General features: G+C 41.9%; 1 pseudogene; it reads left to right on the forward strand.

Moving 5' to 3' along the window:
• The first annotated feature begins 703 nt into the window (after window positions 1–703).
• The window catches only part of LOC135530791 (kinesin-like protein KIF13B), a 20,882-nt pseudogene continuing 10,502 nt past the window's right edge, over window positions 704–11,083 (forward strand).

The following is an 11,083-nucleotide window of genomic DNA, read 5'->3' on the forward strand; positions in this document are numbered from 1 at the left end:
ATTGATGACATCAGCAATGCTCATCATCATCACCAGCTCGGCTCAGATCAGCTGGCATTAGCTAGCTGCCGACACATAGCAACAACATAGATAAATAACTAGCTCTTTTAGAAAGTCAACCCATACCTAGCATTCTCACTTTTTATTAGTCTACAAAAACGGAGACAGGGTTGGTTGATTACATAGATATGCAGTTTTTCCCTTGCTAGTTAGTTGAATTGTAAGTTAGCAGCATGGCTAATTTAGCAAACCCAAGCAGAGAGAAGCATTTCTGAAATGTAGAGGATAGTTCCACACGCGTACTCTTTTTCTTTGGCTTCCCCCATATCTTCGGTTACGTTAATACTCTAAATTCACAATATGAAACGTGTTATAAAGCCTACAATAACTTAGAGAAGATGAGAGCACTGTCAACTCTGTAAACAACACTCAATCACACTTGCACAAGTCATGCCGTCCGCTGCTGGAAACTGTCGTAAAACAACATCACAGCGCTTATTCTTTTATTCCCATAAATTCCCTGTCCGTAACAAAATAATGTAAAACGTTGGACGCTGTCTCTAATGAAATGAGCTTTTGAAAAATGCTTCCGACATCTATACTTCTAATCTTTTCCACCTACTTTTACTATAAATAGACAGTATATTTTCCTAAACAACTTTAAACGTTTAACTTTAAAAATGATCTACAATAAATCAAGGAAGTCTCGAACAGTTTATTCTTGACGATCAGACCTTTGCGCAGGTCTACAAGAGTGGGGTAATTTGTATCCCCACTAAACCCGGTTAAGGTTTCAGGACTGGTTAGGATGACTTCAGTGATCTCTACGGGCGATATCAGGAAACGCAACAGGTGAAAAACTATTCATTTTCGCAATGCGCTGTCGTCGTTCCCGGTGAGTTTGCAACACTGTGAGTGTAATTTGTGTTTATTGAGAATGTTTTTATAATAGGAAGAACTCAAGACAACATGCTATCTAAACTGTTTATATTTGTTGCTGCCAATTTTTTTTTGTCCGCCAATGTCACCATATGCTTGTTTTTACCCAGCTAACACGCAAACTAGCCAAGGAAGGTGCACTTCTGGAAGACAACTCTGCCTGCATTTGGGAAGTTCGAGGAAGGGAGAAATAATAATTCTTCTCACGGTGAGTTGACAGCTTTCTCTGTCCGATAAACTCGTTTTTGTTGTTGTTGCGAGAGTTGGCTTTTCGTACAGTCTTCATTCCTTCTTGGGACGCACTGGATGGAATACAAAACCCACAGTAAGTAGTGTGTTTGTCTGTAGGTGTAGTTATAGTTGACTTTCTATACCATCGTATGATTAAATAACCTGTGATTTTTTTTAGAGATCAACCATTTTACGTTGTGTACATTTTGTCAAGGTGAAACCAGTAGGTAGATACTAGAATGTATACCAAGAGGGATGTGGCACGATTCATACGAGTACAGTAATGGTATGCATTATTAATGAATCTGATTCATTCCAGCAACAGAAAACCTACTGCCATGGACGACAACTTGAGTAACTCCAATGTAAAGGTCGCTGTTCGCCTCCGACCAATGAACAGAAGAGGTGAGATCAAAACACAAACCTTGTGACCAGTGCTTGACATGGACTGAAATAGCATGGTGCTACACTATTAGAATAAAACAAAACTCCTCCTCTATTTTTTATGTAAACATTAGGACATGTTGGTGTGGCTATGTTGATGCACTAGCTGTGTGATTTAAAATATATATTTTTTTTTTAGCAGCCTTGAATCATCAGCTATTCCTGGACCCATCACAACTGTTCTTGTTTACTGTTGTTGTCCTGTGTGTTCCCCGCCAGAAAAGGATCTGAAGACTAAATGTGTGGTGGAGATGAACGGGAACCAGACAGTGTTGAATCCAGCTAGTCAGAACCTGAGCAAGGGAGACCCGAGGTAGAAACAAACACCACACACACACACACACAAACCTTTTCAGCGGGAGCTCTAGGAATGCTGTGGTCAGCTCAAGGTATGAGGACAGCGACAAGCAACGGCTCATTTTTTGGCAGCTATTAGATATCACTATGGTTACATTCTAATATCCTGCCTACACTAGCTCACGACTTAGAATACATGCCAGATACAGTGAATAAATATTCGCCCCATTTTCTCTACTTTTGCATATTGTTGATCCTGAATGTTTTCACATTTTTCAAACAAAACCTAATATTAGATAAAGAGGAACCTGAGTGAACAATTAACACAACAATTACATATTTCATAAACAAAGTTGTGCAACACCCAATGCCCCTGTGTGAAAAAAGTAATTGGCCCGTTACACTCCTAACTAGTTGTACCACCCTTTAGCTGCTATAACTGCAACCAAACACTTCCTGTAGTTGTTGATCAGTCTCTCATATCACAGTGGAGGAATTTTGTCCCATTCTTCCATGCAGAACTGCTTTAACTCAGAGACATTTGTGGGTTTTCAAATATGAACTGCTCTTGTCAAGTCCTGCCACGACATCAAAGCATCCCCAAACCACCACCACCACCATTCTTGACCGTTGGTATGAGGTTCTTACTGTAGAATACAGTGTTTTGATTTTCACCAGACATAATGGGACCCATGTCAGCGACGTGAGAGACTGATCAACAACTACAGCAAGCATTTGGTTGTAGTCATTGCAGTGCCAGAGTGGTATAAAGGGGAACTGGAATGTTTCATAACTTTGTTAACATATTTTTTTTTTTAATGCTTATTATTTGTTCCTACAGGTTCCCTTTTATCTAATTAATATTAGATGGATTAACAAATGAGAAAATAACTATAAAACATGTGGTTTTGGTTGAAAAAAATCAGAAAGAGGGCAAATACATTTTCAAGGCCCTGGGAAGGAGAATACCTAGTCAGTTGTACAACTGGAAGGGAAAGGGGAGTACCTAGTCAGTTGTACAACTGGAAGGGAAAGGGGAGTACCTAGTCAGTTGTACAACTGGAAGGGAAAGGGGAATACCTAGTCAGTTGTACAACTGGAGGGGAAAGGGGAATACCTAGTCAGTTGTACAACTGAAAGGGAAGGGGAATACCTAGTCAGTTGTACAACTGGAAGGGGAAAGGAATACCTAGTCAGTTGTACAACTGGAAGGGAAAGGGGAGTACCTAGTCAGTTGTACAACTGGAGGGGAAAGGGGAATACCTAGTCAGTTGTACAACTGGAGGGGAAAGGGGAATACCTAGTCAGTTGTACAACTGGAGGGGAAAGGAGTACCTAGTCAGTTGTACAACTGGAGGGGAAAGGGGAGTACCTAGTCAGTTGTACAACTGGAAGGGAAAGGGGAATACCTAGTCAGTTGTACAACTGGAGGGGAAAGGGGAGTACCTAGTCAGTTGTACAACTGGAGGGGAAAGGGGAGTACCTAGTCAGTTGTACAACTGGAAGGGAAAGGGGAATACCTAGTCAGTTGTACAACTGGAAGGGAAAGGGGAGTACCTAGTCAGTTGTACAACTGAATGCCTTCAACTGAAATGTGTCTTCGTCATTTTTACCCCCTACCCTCTGAATCGGAGAAGTGTGGTTGGCTGCCATAATCGACATCCACTGTACAAGGCTTCATTGTAAGTGGTGTGGTTTAGTGTATATTGGAACAGAGGCTTGAGATAGCTTGCTCTGCGTTGGGATTCTAGGCCACTGGATTGGTTTCCTCTCGAGGTCAACCCTTATCATAGATTACTAGCTTGTTGAAAAGTAACAAAATGCTTCCCCCCCAGAAGGTTCTTCAATTGCAGGAAGTTTATTAGGGGAAAAAATAACTTATTTTTTGTTGTTTATTTTGGAGTCGTTAGCTCAGCTTCCATCCAGTTGGTGACAAATTTTCATGTGAATATTCTAAAAATATGTATAAAAAAAACCATGTACATTTTCCACCAATGGTGTGTTTCCACCAAACTGATTTGTTGCAGATAAAAACAATCTAATCAAGTGTATTTGTAAAAGCCCTTCTTACTACATCAGCTGATATCTCAAAGTGCTGTACAGAAACCCAGCCTAAAACCCCAAACAGCAAGCAATGCAGGTGTTGAAGCGTGTGTGTTAGGATGTAATAAACTCAAAAGGTTTTACATAAATGGTTAGTTTACCCAAATTACAAAATGGCCTGTTAGCAGTTTATGGACATGGTATGACAGCAAAGCCTTGGTTTCGTTGTCTACCACCGTTTCCACATGCTAAGGTTTTAGCATTTGTGGCACCAATCCCATTGAAGACTTGAGACTGATTTATTTTCTTTTAAAGGTCATGAACAGTCCAAATCATGTTTTTCATGAAATTGGATGATATTTGGATAAAAGCAGATCAAAGTGTGAACAATTAATATTACTTCTACATTGATCAAGTTTGTTACTGGTCCCTTCCCCCATGTCAAACGCTTGGATTCAGGAGACGGGATGACTAAGGAGATAGGGTGATATCACCTTAACTCATTTTAATACACCAATGCTAACATTATATTCTCTTATCTAATTTAAATAAGTACTGCCTTGGTACCAACATCGGAGAAGGCGTGTTTGCGGAGGGAGTGGTTTGTATATTCAGATAGCTACGCTACTGGTGCCAACATTTGACTTTAGGGTGTCAGAAAATATAATTAAAGTTGGCAAATATACTTCTGTTTCCCCTTTCATCTGTGTCTGGTGTTAGCTAGTTACAGGTTAGCTAGTTACAGGTTAGATAGGTCTTCATCTGTGTCTGGTGTTAGCTAGTTACAGGTTAGCTAGGTCTTCATCTGTGTCTGGTGTTCGCTAGTTACTGGCTAGCTAGGTCTTCATCTGTGTCTGGTGTTAGCTAGTTACAGGTTAGCTAGTTACAGGTTAGCTAATTCTTCATCTGTGTCTGGTGTTAGCTAGTTACAGGTTAGCTAGGTCTTCATCTGTGTCTGGTGTTAGCTAGTTACAGGTTAGCTAGGTCTTCATCTGTGTCTGGTGTTAGCTAGTTACAGGTTAGCTAGGTCTTCATCTGTGTCTGGTGTTAGCTAGTTACAGGTTAGCTAGGTCTTCATCTGTGTCTGGTGTTAGCTAGTTACAGGTTAGCTAGGTCTTCATCTGTGTCTGGTGTTAGCTAGTTACAGGTTAGCTAGGTCTTCATCTGTGTCTGGTGTTAGCTAGTTACAGGTTAGCTAGGTCTTCATCTGTGTCTGGTGTTAGCTGGGTCTTTTATCAAGCATGGAACAATCCCCTTAAATATTCTGGGTGATATTTTAGTCACTCTCACATGGGAATCAGAATGATTGTTTCAAGACCTTTTAACATTTTGTTTTTCAAATAATCTACAAGACTGAGTTTCACAATAAATTGCAGTTAATGCTCAGGTGATTTGGACGTGATAAGCGAGAAGAAGAAAAAATGCTGTACTGAATAAAAATACAAAAATAAAAAGTTAAATGTGTTTCCATCGTGATTTTCAACTCAACTGATGGTTTTGTCACAAACTGTTGCGTTTAAATAGCAATGATGCCCAATCTGGTCTTGGCAGTGCCTCTAGCCAACAGATCGCAGATACTCTACTGGTAGGCTAGTCTACAATGTACATAGAATGACCTTAACAGTTCAATGCTCAAAGGACATGGTATAGACTTCAGTGTAGAGAAGGAAAACGACCTCATACTTCCCTGTTGAACATTGTCTCCTCTCTAGTCCCATCAGCCTAAACTACCTACAGTATATACCTTCTGTGTCATCAGCTCCATTAAAGAGATACTGCTGCCTGGTATGCCGTGTTCTGTATGCACACTCAGTCACAGAAAGAGTCAACTCTGTCTGGTAACTTGGCACTAACCTCCTTCCACTCCTCTACCCTCCCCTTGCTCTGGCCCGGCCTGTGCCTTTCTTTACAAAGGGTGTGTCTGTTCTGTAGTCAGTCAGTCAGTCATGAGTGTGCAGATGTGTGACGGATGTCACAGAGAGGGATTGTGTACCTGTCCTGGTGAGGTGGTGACCTGTTCCAGCAGAACAAATACCTGTCCTGGTTTGTTAGCCTATGGGCCCTGGTTAGTTTGGGGGTTTGTTAGCCTATGGGCCCTGGTTAGTTTGGGGGTTTGTTAGCCTATGGACCCTGGTTAATTTGGGGGTTTGTTAGCCTATGGACCCCTGGTTAGTTTGGGGGTTTGTTAGCCTATGACCCTGGTTAGTTTGGGGGTTTGTTATCCTATGTGCCCTGGTTAGTTTGGGGTTTGTTAGCCTATGGACCCTGGTTAGTTTGGGGGTTTGTTGGCCTATGGGCCCTGGTTAGTTTGGGGGTTTGTTAGCCTATGGGCCCTGGTTAGTTTGGGGGTTTGTTAGCCTATGGACCCTGGTTCGTTTGGGGGTTTGTTGGCCTATGGGCTCCTTTCTATAGTCTACAATCAGCAGTGGGGACATTTTTGTTTTTGATTGTGATTTCTGCCCTGACACGCTGCAGTGCTGTCTGTCTGTGCTGTCTATCCCCTGGGCTCAATATGAACATGTTTTGCTGGCTTCAGAATGAATCTCTTCCCAGATTCCATTTGGGTTATTATGGGATGATCTTACCAGAGCATCAGGCTGCTGCAGGGAGGTCTGGGCCTTTTTTTTATGAGTAAATGAACTATTCAATATGTGTCTCTTTTATAATAAGATTTGTTTTTCTATTGGTTTAGGAGATCACAAGGCTAGTAAACAGCTAGTGGAGGATCTCAGCCAGTGGAGGCCTTGGGCTATAATAAACCTGCTGTCTTTACGGTCCTTATCAGGGATGGAATGTTTATGTGCTGACAAACTAAATCAGTAATTTTATTGTGGGGTATTCTCACCGGGGGTTGCTTTTAACATGTATTGTTGGAGCCCCTTGAGAGAGCGGGAGAACAAAGGGGAGAGCGAGAGAGAGAGAGTACTCTTGCTTGCTGTGAAGATGTGCCAGCTATCAGAGTTGAGGAATGCTCCAGCAGGCCAGGAGAAGCCAACAGGCTTAATGTTGCTCTTTCATAAAGGGCCTGTAACACACACTACTTCTACACAGGAGGGTCTTGTTTAAAGTCAGCCAAGCTACCCTGTGGTTTAGTTGCAACTAAGCATAAATATACAGAAATGATAAAATCACCCACTTTCTAGTATAGTTGGTAGGTCCAGGTAACTGTCAAAATAACAGAAACGCCAACATAAAGTGTCGTTTTAAAGGGCGTTGGTCCACCACGAACCAGAACAGCTTCATTACACCTTGGCTTAGATTCTACAAGTGTCTGGAAGTCTATTGGATGGAAGAAACAAGTGTCTGGAACTTGATTCGACACCATTCTTCCACACGAAATTTCATAATTTGGTGTTTTGTTGATCATGATGGAAAATGCTCTCAGGTGCTACCCCAGAACCTCTCGTATGTGTTCAAAGGGGTTGAGATCTGGCGACTGACACACATCACACACCCTTAAAATGGCAGGTAGCCTAGTGGTTAGACATTGGTCCAGTAACCGAAAGGTTTCTGGATCGAATCCCTCGAGCTGACGAGGTAAAAATCAGGTTCTGCCCCCTGAACAAGGCAGTTAACCCACTGTTCCCAGGTAGGCCTTCATTGCAAATAAGAATTTGTTCTAAGTGACTTGTTCATTAAATAAAAAATGTAATAAATTTTAATTAAAAATCATTTAAAATACCCCTGTGCTCCTTTGATCCCTCCTTTTAAATCACTGAGATCTCTATTAACCATGGTAACCAAAATAATGGGCAACTTGGCATTTCTATGAATGATGGGATGTTAATTGTTTAATTAACTCAGGAAACCACACCTGTGTGGAAGCACCTGCTTTCAAAATACTCTGTATCCCTCATTTACTCAAGTGTTTCCTTTTTATTCTGATAGTTACATGTATTGTATAAACTCACATAACTTTAATTTACAGTGTATTCAGACCCCTTGACTCTGAGTCAAACAAGCAAATGCACTAACTCACATACGCTGTTGTTACTGTTTTATTATCTATCCTGTTGCCTAGTCACTTTACCTAAACCTTTACACTTCCTTCACAAAGTATTCAGACCCCTTCCCCTTTTCCACATTTTGTTACGTTACAGCCTTATTCTAAAATGGATTAAATAAAACATTATCCTCATCAATCTACACACAATACCCCATAATGACATCACAATACTCCATAATGGCATCACAATACTCCATAATGACATCACAATACTCCATAATGACATCACAATACCCTATAATGACATCACAATACCCCATAATGACATCACAATACCCCATAATGACATCAAAATACCCCATAATGACATCAAAATACCCCATAATGACAGAGAACAGGTTTTTAGACATTTTAGCAAATGTATTAAATATATATTTTTTTAAACAGATTCCTTATTTACATAAGTATTCAGACCCTTTGCTATGAGTTCCATCTGTGGAGATGGGAAACCTTTCAGAAGGACAACCATCTCTGCAGCACTCCACCAATCAGAGACCTTTATGGTCGAGTGGCCAGACGGAAGCCGCTCTTTCAGTGAAATGCATATGACAGCGCACTTGGAGTTTGTCAAAAGGCACCGGAAGGACTCTCAGACCACGAGAAACCAGACTTTCTGGTCTGGATGAACCAAGATTGAACCGTTTGGCCTGAATGCCAAGCGTCACGTCTGGAAAGCATTGGCACCATCCCTACGGTGAAGCATGGTGGTGGCAGCATCATGCTGTGAGGATGTTAATCATGGTAGGGAATGGGACAATAGTCAGGATAGAGGGGGAAAGATGGATGGAGCAAATTAGAAGATCCTTGATGAAAACCTTCTCCAGAGCACTCAGGACCTCCAGACTGGGGCAATGTTTACCTTCCAACAGGACAATGACCCTAAGCACACAGCAAGACAACGCAGGAATGGCTTTGAGACAAGTCTCTGAATGTCCTTGAGTGGCACAGCCAGGGGCCTCCCACTCTTTCTATTCTGGTTTTGAGCCAATTTGCGCTGTTCTGTGACGGGAGTAGTACACGTCATTGTATGAGATCTTCAGTTTCTTCTTAGCAATTTCTCGCCTTCATTTCTCAGAACAAGAATAGACTGACGAGTTTCAGAAGAAAGTTATTTTGTTTCTAGCCATTTTGAGCCAGTAATCGAATCCACAAATGCTGATGCTCCAGATACTCAACTAGCCTAAAGAAGGCCGGTTTTATTGCTTCTTTAATCAGAACAACAGTTGTCAGCTACAATAGTCATTTTTACAACATTAGCAATGTCTACACTGTATTTCTGATCAATTTGATGTTATTTTAATGGATAAAAAGTGCTTTCTTTCAAAAACAAGGACATTTCTAAGTGACCCCAAACTTTGGAACGGTAGTGTATGTGCAGATGGATAAGGTGTAATTACCTAAAATGTATTGAACCGTATTGAAGTTGATGTTTTGATAGGAGAGGAGGAACGTCCGTCTGGGTTTGAAGGGCACGCGGCCTAGCCTAATCGTTCCAAGCGCGCCTAGCCTAATCGTTCCAAGCGCGGCCTAGCCTAATCGTTCCAAGCGCGGCCCAGCCTAATCGTACCAAGCGGCCTAGCCTAATCGTTCCAAGCGCGGCCTTAGCCTAATCGTTCCAAGCGCGGCTAGCCTAATCGTTCCAAGCGCGGCCTAGCCTAATCGTTCCAAGCGCGGCTAGCTTAATCGTACCAAGCGCGGCCTAGCCTAATCGTACCAAGCGCGCCTAGCCTAATCGTTCCAAGCGCGGCCTAGCCCTAATCGTTCCAAGACCTTTAGTGAGTGAAGGTCACAGCATTCTCACGTCTCAGATCCATGGCATGAGGATTAGTTGCATTTACAGCTTTAAGCCTATGATGATTTAAAAAAACACATTTTTTTTGATACGTTTTTAGTAGCTTAAATGTTTTACCCTGTACCTGAATGCTACTCAACACTGGTGTTATTAGTTAGCCCACTTTGTCTTGAGGTAAGCTGTTGTTAACTGTGGCTTTCCATTTCTCCTCTGTTGTCCTGTCCAGGAATCAGCCTAAGGTGAGCCCTTAACCAGGACAGTATTGTGAGGTTACAAAATCACTATTTAATCACTACAAGGTTTTGTGTGTGTGTTCCTCAACTGGCTGTCATTTCCCCCTCAGGTCTTTGCTTATGACTACTGTTTCTGGTCCATGGATGAGGCCGACACAGACAAGTTTGCAGGTTAGTTACATATCAAAATGTTGAATACATTTTTTTCAATAGCAAAATAATGCTCTGGGGTGATGTTTCCCCTAGGTACAGACCTAGGATCAGACTTCCTTTGCCCAGTCCTAATCCTTAACCATTGCTAAATGGACCCAGGAACTGCATCTAGGTGCAATTTCACACTACACCCAGGATAACAGGACAAAAGGACATAGCTACAATATCCACAAAACCCAGTCGATGTCTTTAAGAAATGTAGCTAAATTTGTCTAAATTGATCCTTTTACAATAACGAAATGGTTATATAAACAAATAATTGGTGAAATCCCAGTGTAAGAGGCCTAATGCAGCAGATGACATGGAGTGAGTTTAGAATACCAAAGTTAAATCGCCAGAACTGCTAGCAACGAGCTAACCAAGCTAACAACAAACTCACTAGCTAGCGCAGTTTACGTTGAACAATTCCAGTTGAAACTGGTTAGAGAGAGGTCTGAGTTCACAATAACATTTTATTGACTTCCAAACCATGTACATACTAGCCCTAATGGCACTATTTGTTTATACATCTCCCGTTGACATGACAACTGGGTCAGCGTTCCCGAACCTTAGAATCGATCACGTGATAAACGCATTCGTTTTGATTGGCTGCTGCTTGCAACAAGTTGCACAAAATTGAAAAGTTTCAATTGGATTTAACCAGGTAACAGGTGAGTTGTTTATTAGTTGCAGGGGGGTGTTTCACGAAGCAATCGAGAAGCAACTCTGCTGCAAGCAACTAGCGCTACGTGGAGGGAAGCACTGTGTTTCCTGGTCCCAGAGCGCTGCGTGGAGGGAAGCACTGTGTTTCCTGGTCCCAGAGCGCTGCTTAGAGGAAGCACTGTGTTTCCTGGTCCCAGAGCGCTTCTTAGAGGGAAGCACTGTGTTTCCTGGTCCCAGAGCGCT

Source organism: Oncorhynchus masou, unplaced genomic scaffold, assembly GCF_036934945.1.
Source record: "Oncorhynchus masou masou isolate Uvic2021 unplaced genomic scaffold, UVic_Omas_1.1 unplaced_scaffold_1422, whole genome shotgun sequence".
Classification (NCBI taxonomy): domain Eukaryota; kingdom Metazoa; phylum Chordata; class Actinopteri; order Salmoniformes; family Salmonidae; genus Oncorhynchus; species Oncorhynchus masou.